We start from the raw sequence: 11,972 nt of genomic DNA, 5'->3' as shown, positions 1-11,972 counted from the left end.
CTCTGACACCTTCACCTAGTGACCTTTTGGGGCTTCAGACACCTTCACGGTAACTTGGAGTGAGATCCGTACAAACTGTCCTTGGATTTGACTGTGTCTGACTCATCACAGCTCTCTGACTGTGAGAAAGCAAAAACAGACCAACTGCAATGGGATGGTGCCATCCAGACCTGGGTCCTGTAAACAAATTGTGACCCACAGTCAAAGCGTGTGCCTAGTATGTGGGGTTGAGTATGAGACCTGACAGCGAGTACCAGGAGCTTCAGACAATGCAAAGGCACAGCCAGACCACATCCTGTGCATGGTGGGGAGGCAGGATGAGGGGAAAGTATGTCTTTACATCAGGAACAACTCAGGTTTATAAGTCTAGATAAACATTGGTTGTCCTTTCTAAGTTTCGGTTTCCCAAACCCGAAAAATTGGCATATTGTAGATTCTAAATGCTTTAGGAATTCATGAGTCAATATATCCCAGCACCCAGTGCAAACGCTGCTATGTACAAACACAAGTAATATTTTCCCCTATTCCTTCTGTGTGGTATAAAGGAAGCTGTTACTCTTTCAGTTAATGAATATGAATAATACCAATAACAACCTTGTTTCAAGTTCCTCTTCTGAGCCACATATTTCTTGCAGCAACTATAATACTGACAGTACGATTTCTACTTTAGAGACCCAGTAACCAAGAGTATACCAGGGATCGCAAGGGATGGACGTTTTGCTACTGGAGGGGGGGGGGAGACAGAGAGAGACACAGAGAGAGAGACAGAGAGAGAGAGACAGAGACAGAGAGAGAGAGACAGAGAGAGAGAGAGACAGAGAGAGAGACACACAGAGAGAGAGAACAGGAGGAATAATAAAAAGCAATGGGTGCTCAGAGGGACTAGTAAATGTCATGTCTAATAGTCTAGAGGCAAGGTCTCTAACCCCACAGCCCAGTCTTGGATAAAGGAGTTTCACCTTAATCCACTTTCTTGGTTTTATTTATCAACAACATTCACAAAGAACTCCCTAGTCTTGATTACATGGCAAAGGTGATCAGAAGCTGCCTATGCCCAAGATTTGCTGCTTGGAATGTGTCTTTTGAGTCCAAATCACCAGCATCTCTGGGAATTTGCTAGAAATGTACATTACCAACCTTATCCTCCAGACTTTCTGGATCAGAATCTTCATTTTCACAAGATGCCTAGAATAGCTATCAGAAAGATCAGAAGACTGAAAATGGCCCCCTATAAGGATTAATTGATGATTCCCCTTTTCAGGGACCCCTGCCCTCCAGGTCACCATCATCTCTTACTTCACCTCCTCTTCCTCCCCATCTGCCTCCTCCTCCTCATCATCATCTTCATCAAGGAATCTTAGCCATTTCACCTATCGTTCCCTTCTTTCATCCCCTCCCTTTCTTGCTAGAACCTTCTCTTCAACAAGTCCCTTTTGTGTGTTGACCCAGTAAGTTTAGTTTCTTGCTCAAGCATAAGTGGGAGCTTAGATTCTAGGAAAGTACAACTTGTCAGTGACTGAACCATGAAGAACTGACACACCTCCAACGATCTTAACTGCCAATAGTTTTAAGGAGGAGTGAGTCCTCACAGTCTCTCCCCTGTCAGTTTGTCTTGTTCAGGTCTTGAACACAGTGGGTTTTTTTAAAGTAGGATTGTCCTTCTCTCAAGTGCTCTGTGACTCTTGATCCTGATGATCTGGGGGGAAGATGTGTGGAGTGTGTCCTGGACCTTGGCAAAATGGAAGATGCAACAAATGAGGCTTCAACTTTAGAGAATACTTAACTTCTCATTTATGTAATGGGCCTAGAGCTCTAGAATTCAGTTGGAGTTAGAGATACAGTGTTTAGAAGCTGAAGTCTACCAATGGCCTTGGGGTGTTCAGTCCCATTTATCCAAGTGTTTACTCAAGATAGCTCTAGGATCCCAAAATACTGAAAATGAGTCTCCTCTTAGAAGACTATTTGATAGGCATAGATTCAAGGTGAGACAAAGGAACTTGCTTGGAATGTGTGTGTTCTCATGTGCCCCCTGGGAAACAGTTGCTATTTATAGTTGTTACACACCTGCAGCATTCCAGGCACCAGAAAGAGAGATGGCACATCTCTTCATCTTTAATTCTTATGACACTTTAGGTAGCTCCATTGCTATTTTCAAAAGGGGAAACCGAGGCTCAGTGAGGCCATGACGCTTCCAGAGTCAAACAGACAGTAATAGTAACAGAACTATGTTCAACCTTCTTTTCCAAATGTGGAAGGGCATTGTAATCCAATGTGTTTCCATGATGCATGAGTTTGAAACCCAACCCTTAGCATAGCAGCATTGGAAGGTGGGCCTTATGGGAAATGTTTAGCTACAGAGTCCTATTATGGAGAGGTTAATGCCAGTTATTGAAGAGTTTAAAGCTGGGAGCAGAATCTCTTGCTCTCTTGAGTGTGTGCATGTGCTTCTGCCTTCCATCATGGGATGACTTGGCAAAAGGTTTTCTCCCTGATAATAGATCCTTCATCTTTGACTTCCTATCCAGAACTATAGCAATAAATTATTTTCTTTAAGTGATATGAAGGTGTATGCTGTTATGGAAACACAAATCAAACTTAGCTCAATAGGATTATAAGGGGGTAGGGGATCAAGCATTTCATAACTGGGGATGGAAACTGACATCCAAATCAAGGAAATATTCATTAATGGGTCTTTGAAGTGTCTTAGATTGTCATTCCCCTGTCACTTCTGAGGAGGTTAGGGGAAGAAGGAAGAGAATAAAGGTTTGTCATACATGGGGAGGAGATGGTCTTAATGATACCATACATATACTCATGGATTAGTCATTGTTTCTAGACCTGCAGAGCATTGACACTGGTTAATATGGAGTCACACAGCCAACCCTGTTATGCAGGAGATGGTGGTGGATATGGAAACTGGCAAATCCGCTGGCATGACTCAGAATAGTGGCAGTAAGTCCCGTGAATGACAAATACTTTCTTAAGAGCCTCTGATAGAGAAACACTTGCTCCTAATTCTTTTTTGGTTCCCCCATTGAATTAGGGCCAGTCCCAGGGAAGATGATTCACAAGTCATGAAAGGGAACTCTGGAAGCAAGAGAACCTGTCTTTGAGTTCTCAGAATTCACATGAAAAAAGACAGGACTCTTGGAGCAGCCAGCCCGGCTCAGTTATCTAATCCCATCAAAAGCAATGACACCTGAGATGGCAGGTAGATGGCACCTGAAGAATGAGAGCTGAGGCCTTTGGCTTCCACACACATATGTGCATGTGCCTGTGTGTGTGTGCGTATGTGTGTACGTGTGTGTGTGTGTGTGTACATGCTCAACTGTACATGACTGAAATACATATATGTGCTGAGCAAAACAAAATAACTCCCAGAGGCAAAGAGATGCTGCTGGGACGCATGAATCTGACCCACCAGCAAGAATCCCCAGTGTTCCCCCTACTTTGAATCTGAGCTAAATTTCTCCAAAACATCAGCAATAGACAAACACTCAAAACCAACCCACTGTCACTCAGGTGGTTTCCTTCTTTCCACATGCTGGCTCTTGCTTGGTAGACACTCTGTGCTCCACTGGCTTGTAAATGGGTAAGAGGACAACAGCCATGAGTCTCAGAGTTTACTGTCCTCGGTGCTTTGTGGTGGGAGAAACCACTGTGTCCTCTCCAAGCTGTTTCCTAGAAGTCACTTCATTTGCTTTAAAGATCCGTGTAGAACACCTGTTTTGTGTAACAAGCTGTACTGAGAGACAAGGCCAACACATGGAAGCCAGATGGGAACTGCCTTCTGTTGTCTTGCTCTGTTTCTTCCAGGGTTCTCCCTAGTTCTACCCGCCTAATATGGAGGAGGCTCCCAGCACTATTTTCACTCAATACCAAAGGCAGATTGAGGAAGGGGTTTTCCACGTTTCAGAGGAAAGCACTGACAACATCTTTTGCAATGTCTCCACAATTCAAGATTAATCCTTGTACATGTCCAGGTTACTCGTCATGGACTCTCAGCTTTCCCTTTCCCTGGCATTTGCTGGTACCACTTTCCTTCACTTGAGTAGGCACCCAGACTCCCACCTGTCCAGCCCTCTCTCAGGAAGTAGAACAATTTATTTCCGCCTTATTTTTTTTTTTACACCCAATCTTCTATATGCACAAAGCACCATGATTCTTGGAAAACCAAGGGAAACTCCAGGTCTACTATGACAATATAGTATAGCTTCTAGTTAGCAGGCTCCAGTTCATACCCAGCAACCATGCATGGTCTTAGTTTTCAAATGTGAGCTTGGAACCCCTGCTTTGCATGCTGGGTTAGAATGGAAATTCTCCAAACCAGCACTTCATTGAAGCAGGGGCATAGAGAGCCTGAGGGCCACCCTGGATAACACTGAAACATTCCAGAACCTATACCAGATAAACTAAACCAGATTTCCTTAATTGTCTGCATTGAGCTGAACAGGTATTCTCCTTTCCTCTCCTGTCCTTCCCTGCCCATACCTCCCTGATTCTCTCTCCTCTTCCCTTCTCCCTCTATTCCTTCCCCAGGGTCTTGCTATACAGCACTCTCAAGTCTCCTGCCTCAGCCTCTAAAGTGCTGGGATTTTTTGGTGTATCTTATCACAGCATCACATAGTTTCTTTGCAAAATGACCTTGAAACCATTGAACCACGCAAGCAGACCTGTAATCATTCTCATTGAAGTACCTGCCATATTTTGTTTTTCACTAACCATCTTAGGTGACTCATATGCAGTTGGCATTCAAGTTATGGGAATTCAGTGGAGAAAGATCAATCATTTCTTGTTGGGATTGGAAGAAGAAAGAGTGAGGAAAAGCTACCTACAGGAGGTAGGTGGTTTCTGATGGATCTAACAGAATGGGGGAGATTCCATCAGCTGGGGAGAATGGCTGGAGTTAGTCATCCATTTCAACTCAAGTTATTGAAAACAGAAGCAGCAGTGGGTCCACAGGAGAAGCTGATTCACATGTGCAATATAATTGTCATTAGCACGGCAGCCTATATATATCTTGTGCAATCTTTCCAGCAGCAGAGTCCCTTTCCTTTCTCCCTAGAAGATGAATAACTTCTCAAATACAGTCACTAAGGCTTTCAGGCTCCATGGATACTCTACATCATGAAATGTTATAGGAACCATGACATTTAAATATCAATATTCCCTCTCCAGAATAGCAGCTAACATTTGAAAGTGGCACCAACATCTGTTGACAGCCTCATGTTTCAATGGGAAGTTCAAATATGAAAGCTTCCATTTCTTCCATAGCAAGCTCACCAGCTCTCTCCTGAAGGTGTTGGAATGGAAGCACTCTATGCTAAACAAGAGGAGACTAACAATGATAGCCATCAGTCAATACTGAGTTTAGTGGCTGACTGACTTTCTCTCTTTAATGCTATTTGCTTAACCAACACCAGTGAGAGTCCTTATTAAGGACTGTTAGCACATGACAATGCTGTTTGTTGAGTTTGCTAAAGTGAGATGGTGCTTATATTTGCTCCCCTGCTCTTGAGGGTGCTGCTGCAGAAGCCTATGACACAGTTTTGAAGTGGGAATGTTTGATGAAGGCACTTGGCAGCTCTATAAACAAGCTGGTAGTTGAGAACAGAATCCCTAATACTAGAAAGTCCATTAATGTTTGTTGGCTTGTAAGGGATTTGCTTGGTTATAACCACAAAGCATACATAAGTATGTACAGAACCCACTCTCACACACTCTCACTGTGTTGAAAAATACACTGAGGCTCAGGGTTCTTCCCTTAGTTCCAGCTTTGAGTTTGTAAGATAGATATGTTCTTTCTTAGTAAGGCGAATATTCAGAAGCTAGGAAACTTCAAAATGTGGAACACAAATGAGTTATGTAGCTTACCCCAAAGGCATGTCATCTCAGAGACATTTATTTATTTATTTATATTTATTGTGGTGTGTGTGTGTGTCTGCCTACACATGTGGTAGTCATAAGATAACCAATGGAAGTTGGTTCGCTTCTTCCACCATATGAGTCTAGGAAATAAAATTCAGAGCACTGAGCTTGGTGACAAGTAGCTTTACCCACTGAACTGTCTCTGTAGCTGCAGCACGTCCTTTATAGATGAACAAATGACCACTTCTTGGGAAGCTTGGTCTTTTCAGAACTCATGATTATGCTGTCTCCAAAATCTAGAGACTTAGCCAGTTATTGCACTGAGGGCAGCATCCCCCACCCCCTGCATTCATGTGCAGTTTAAAGGCATTAAAGCAATAATTTTTCTTGGTCTATAAGCTGTCTGACTCCCTCTGAAATGCCGTTAGCCTCATTCTTGTGCATTGACATTAGAAAGTCATCTGTGGGCTCCTGTGAGATTGTAAGATTTAATCAACAGGTACCTACATGCTTTTGAAAGTTCTAGAATAAAAATTGGACAGAAGAGTTATAAAATGATGGTAATAAAAGGAGACACAGTTTATTGTTCAAACCAGGATCTTTGCAGAGTGACAGGGTGTGTGATGATTAATTATGCTTGGACCACAGGTGTGAACTAGGGCTAACCTGGGTGTGACATTTGGTTTTCCCAGCAATACACAAAAGGTTAATATTTATTGTGCCCCTACCAGAAGGTGGGAAGTTAACTCATGCTTGTATGTAGTCTTCTATTTAAACCTTACAATAACTTGATAGAGAGGATTTCACGGTGCCTTTGTGTAGAAGAAGAAATGAGGGGCTCAGGCAATGATTCATTGAAAGTGACTCTTCATGTAAGCCTGTAAGAATAGATCTGAGTAGAGGTCTTATTACAAAGTGAATTCACACAGCACTAAAGGTGAGCTCTTCATCCTGTAAATGTATGTTATAAATTAATTCCCACCTCCAACTGAGTTCTAACGAGATGTGGGTGCTTGCTACGGATCACTTGTACTTTCTAAGACAAGGAGACCATGAAGCAAACTTGACAGAGAACTTTAGCTAAGTGGCTGGGGAGAAGGTCAGTGGGAAAGTGCCTGCTGCAGAAGTGTGAGGACCTGGATTTGGATCTATAGTACCCACATAAAGGCTAGGCATGGCTACTAGTGCCTATAATCCCAGCCTAGGTGTTGGAGAGGTTGCAAAGCCAGTAGAATCCTTGGGCTTGCTGGCTAGCCAGCATGGCAGAATCAATGAGCTCCTGCTTCAGTGAGGGACCCTGTCTCAAAAGAGAAGATGGAGAACAACTGAGGAAGGGACCTAATGTTGACTTCTGGCTTTCACATGCACACACACACACACACACACACACACACACACACACACACACACACACTTCAGCCAGGCATGTGGCACAGGCCTGTTACACTAATACTTAGAAGGCTCTGGCAGGGAGATTGTGAGCTCTCAACCAACCCAACTAACATAGGAAGACTTTGTACCCCACCCCTTGCAAGAATGAAGAATTTTACTTTTATGTGTTGGCCTATGTGATGAGTTTTTATTTAATATGATCAGGAGGTGATGACTTCTTGGAAGAAAGGGGGAAAGGGGAAGATGGAGGAGTAGTAAGAGGAGGGAAGGAAGAGTAGAGGGGAGGAGAGGAAGGAAGGAGAGGGAAGGAAGCAAGGAAGAAGGAAAGAAGAACCCTTTGCTGTTTTGTTCTGGAACTGAGATCCAGAGAAAGAAAATCCCTTGTCCAGGGTCACACAGTTCATGACAAACAGAACAATAACACACAAATTCATGCTTGTCATTTCCATCCACATCCTTTTTGTGACACTTGGTTGTGTGACAGCCATATTCAAAACACAGGTTGCTGGTTGATACTATTTTCATATTTTACTTCTTTTGGACACAGTCTATGAATTGCTGGTTCTTGGGATGTTTTGCTTTAAAAGCAAAATAAAGCAGGTTTGTCTATATAAAGCAGGAATTTGTGTTACACTTCCTCATTGTGGAAGTAGGGTCTAAAGTCAAGTGTGGCATGCTGGACTTTGTTTTTCTTTTTTTTAATTTTTAATATTTTTTATTACATATTTTCCTCAATTACATTTCCAATGCTATCCCAAAAGTCCCCCATAGCGCCCCCCACTTCCCTACCCACCCATTCCCATTCTTTTGGCCCTGGCATTCCCCTATATTGGGGCATATAAAGTTTGCAAGTCCAATGGGCCTCTCTTTCCAGTGATGGCCGACTAGGCCATCTTTCGATACATATGCAGCTAGAGACAAGAGCTCTGGGGTTCTGGTTAGTTCATCATGTTGTTCCAACTATAGGGTTGCAGATCCCTTTAGCTCCTTGGGTACTTTCTCTAGCTTCTCCATTGGGAGCCCTGTGATATATCCAATAGCTAACTGTGAGCATCCACTCCTGTGTTTGCTAGGCCCCGGCATCGTCTCACAAGAGACAGCTATATTTGGGTCCTTTCAGCAAAATCTTGCTAGTGTATGCAATGGTGTCAGCGTTTAGAAGCTGATTATGGGATGGATCCCTGGATACGGCAGTCTCTAGATGGTCCATCCTTTCATCACAGCTCCAAACTTTGTCTCTGTAACTCCTTCCATGGGTGTTTTGTTCCCAATTCTAAGAAGGGGCACAGTGTGCACACTTTGGTCTTCATTCTTCTTGAGTTTCATGCGTTTAGCAAATTGTATCTTATATCTTGGGTATCCTAAGTTTTGGGCTAATATCCACTTATCAGTGAATACATATTGTGTGAGTTCCTTTGTGATTGTGTTACCTCACTCAAGATGATGCCCTCCAGGTCCATCCATTTGGCTAGGAATTTCATAAATTCATTCTTTTTAATAGCTGAGTAGTACTCCATTGTGTAAATGTACCATAATTTCTGTATCCATTCCTCTGTTGAGGGACATCTGGGTTCTTTCCAGCTTCTGGCTATCAGCTAAAAAAAGCTTTCCAGCTTCTGGCTATCAGTTATAAAAAAAAACCAAAGCAACCAAATATAGAGTTGTTGAAATACTTTCTTCCACCACCATGGTCCTGTGTATTGAAGGAAATCATACAACAGGTTCAGATAGAGAAAGCTCCAGGAACTTTTCAATGAACCCAAATTAGAGATTGGACTGGAAAAGAAGGCTACAAAGAATGGAAGGAAGGAGTTGCAAAAAGCACAACTGTAGGAGATGTTTAGAAGAAAGCCTCACTCTTCACCTGCTGCACAGACTTCTTAATGGCTGGTTAACCCAAAGAAGTGACCCTTTTACGGGTGGACTGAGTTGTGGCCTAGGTCTGTTGGAGGGGTTAAAGGACTAAGATCCCACAGACAAAATGTGGGGTTCATCCCAAACCTTCACCAGAGCTGCTCATTTTACTCTGCCCCCATCTTTGAAGTGCTTACAATGAAACACAGTTCACAGAGCAGAAGGAACCATCAGGCCCAGTGCTACATAATTCTCATCCCAGAGCCTAATCAGATGTCCATCCAGCAACATCATTGGTCTCAAAGATCGTCCTTCTTACAGTGGACTGGGCATCTCTCAAAACGCTGTCCTCATGCTGCTTCATATATTTGTCATTACCCTGAAGCTGATACTGTGAGAAGAGTTAAGGTCAAGCAGCTAACATGCTATGGCACCAGACTTTATGAGGAGGCAACTTACTTCTGTGTAGCCTTGGTACCAACCCACACCAAAATGTCTGTATCAGCTAGGAGTAGCATGGTATACACAACAGTTGCACCAAAAGCCATTTACATGATCTTTGACATCAATGCTACTGTAGGGTGGGCATCCAATTAAGTTTCCTTAGTAGCGTTGACCTAATTTTTAAATTCCCTCCCTTATTTGTGTTGCAACCTGCCTTCTTTTACAATGACTTAGTTAAATCTCTGTTGTCTGCAAAGTGCAGAGACTTTTAACCATAGTAGGTGGAATAATTAAAGGGCGGATTAGTTTCTATCAGTGGAAAGAATGAGATCAAAGCCTAGATCTGATAAGGCAACTTTTCAGTGCCATCAGGAACCCTGGCCCTTTCATTTTCTGTCTGCCATCTACAGGATGTCACTTTCTTCTCCATGAGGAGGTGGGTGCTATGTCCCTGAAGGTGCCTGTGTTGAAACAAAGATAAAAGAAGATGGCAAAGAGCTCTACTGCAGTGATGTTGGTTACGTTGGTTGATGCTGTTCCTGAGAGGGTCTTCTGTCAGATCTCATTGGCCAGCTGATGCTACCATCTTAACGATCCAGGGGGTCTATCTAGATGTTCTGTCACTCCAAAGGGAGAGCTATTTTCTTTGAAAAGAAGGAAATGTCAGGTAGAAGATGGCCACCAGAAGGTCTGTCTTTACACACCTGTACCAAAAAGAGATTCCCACCATCTCTACCCATGTAGACTGCAGGTTCACCTGCTTTTCTCATTCTGAAATAGTTTCATCTCCTCCTGGCATTATTCTTTATTTCTATGACTTTAAACTCTCAGTCTCTGGGATCCCTTCTTCTTTACCAACTTATCAGACATCGTTGTGTTCCTAGTAAGCAGGACTCTCTGTCCTCCTGGCTACACACTATGCTTTAGCATCCCAGAGATTGGACACATGTCTCAGCCACCCACAGTGGCTTCACTTCTCATGGTGTCCTGGTATCAATAATAAATGGCATGTATACTTTACTTATTAATGGTTTGACTCACACTGGAACCTCCACACATGCTTACATGGAGATAGGCAGGGGGCAGAAGCTTATCACATCCAGGAAAATCTGCCTATCCAAGTTAGCCTTGTTTTATTTCAACTAACAGTTAGTTCATTCAATGTTTGAACTCTCTAGCATAACTATTTCTTTCCATCTCTATCAAATCTCATGTTCTTCCCAGAATGTGTTTGGGAGTAAGCACATGTTCTAAGGCTCTTACTGCAGCCCTTTCTCAAACCTGCCTGCCCTGCCATTGCTTTTGCTCATGAGCACCACGGGCATTCTCATGGTCACTCATGTCATTTCCTCTTTCATCTATGACTTTGCATCATGTAGAAAGTTGCACAGGATGAGCCAGTCCTCTTTAATTGAACCCCCTTATTCTGTCCCTGTGGCTGCCCTTTCTCTGTACATGTTGTGTTGTCTCCTATATTGTGTCTTCTATGGTGTGGCCCGAGGATGTGCTTGGGTCCAAATCCTTACACTCAATATTAGTTTGCAAAGAGAAAGGAATGTAGGAAGTCACTGTCAACCTTTTAACAAAGCCTAACTTGTTGCTCTTTGAAATTCTTATGGGGAAATAGATGGATAGACACAGTTTTACTCTTGGTAACACAGAGGGGGAATTATGAACAAAGAAAATGTGATCTCAGTTTATATTTCATGCTCCCCTCCCCAAACTGTCCTTGTTAAAAATACTTGTTGAATGGCTTGATGTCCTCATGATCATAACTTTGCAAGCACTGTCTCTTCTCTAAATCCATTGAGAAGTGGAAGGCTAACTGAAGTCTCACTACCAGCACACAAAAGAAAGGGCAGTGGGCTCACAGAATGTGTAGGTTCACATGGTACGGTGGAGTGGGAACCGGGACTTACTGCTGCAGCCTCCCCGAGTCGCCATGTACTGTGTTGCTCAGGAAAAGACTAAACTCCCAGGTATGGTTTGTACTGAATGGGTAGTATGGTTCAATTTTACACTAGTGTAAAGTCAAAAGACATGCAAATCATAACTCCATAACTTACAAGAGAGGGGAGAGGGAGGAGAAGAAAAGAAGGAGGAGAAGGAGGAGGGGAGAGAGATGAAGAGACGTAATTTCTGCGAAAGTTGTAGGAAAATTGTGTAAGACCGTTTTGAAGATGAAGAATATCAAGTCTGAAGACCCAGATGTAGGTCTTGACTTAACTCCCTACAGAATTAGTAAGTCTGGATTCCTTCCTCTATCAAAGAGCAATCTTCTTTGCAGGGTCATTATAACAATCAAGTTGTGAGTGTGGTAACAGGCTGTAAAACACTTTGTTATTGGTCATGGAAAAATCTGATACTTTAGGCCATGTGGCAAATCCTCTGTCCAGACCATGACACTGAGAGCC

This window comes from Mus caroli, unplaced genomic scaffold (assembly GCF_978045245.1).
Source record: "Mus caroli unplaced genomic scaffold, Mus_caroli_1 scaffold_6, whole genome shotgun sequence".
Lineage (NCBI taxonomy): Eukaryota > Metazoa > Chordata > Mammalia > Rodentia > Muridae > Mus > Mus caroli.
Note: the sequence above shows the minus strand (reverse complement) of the source record.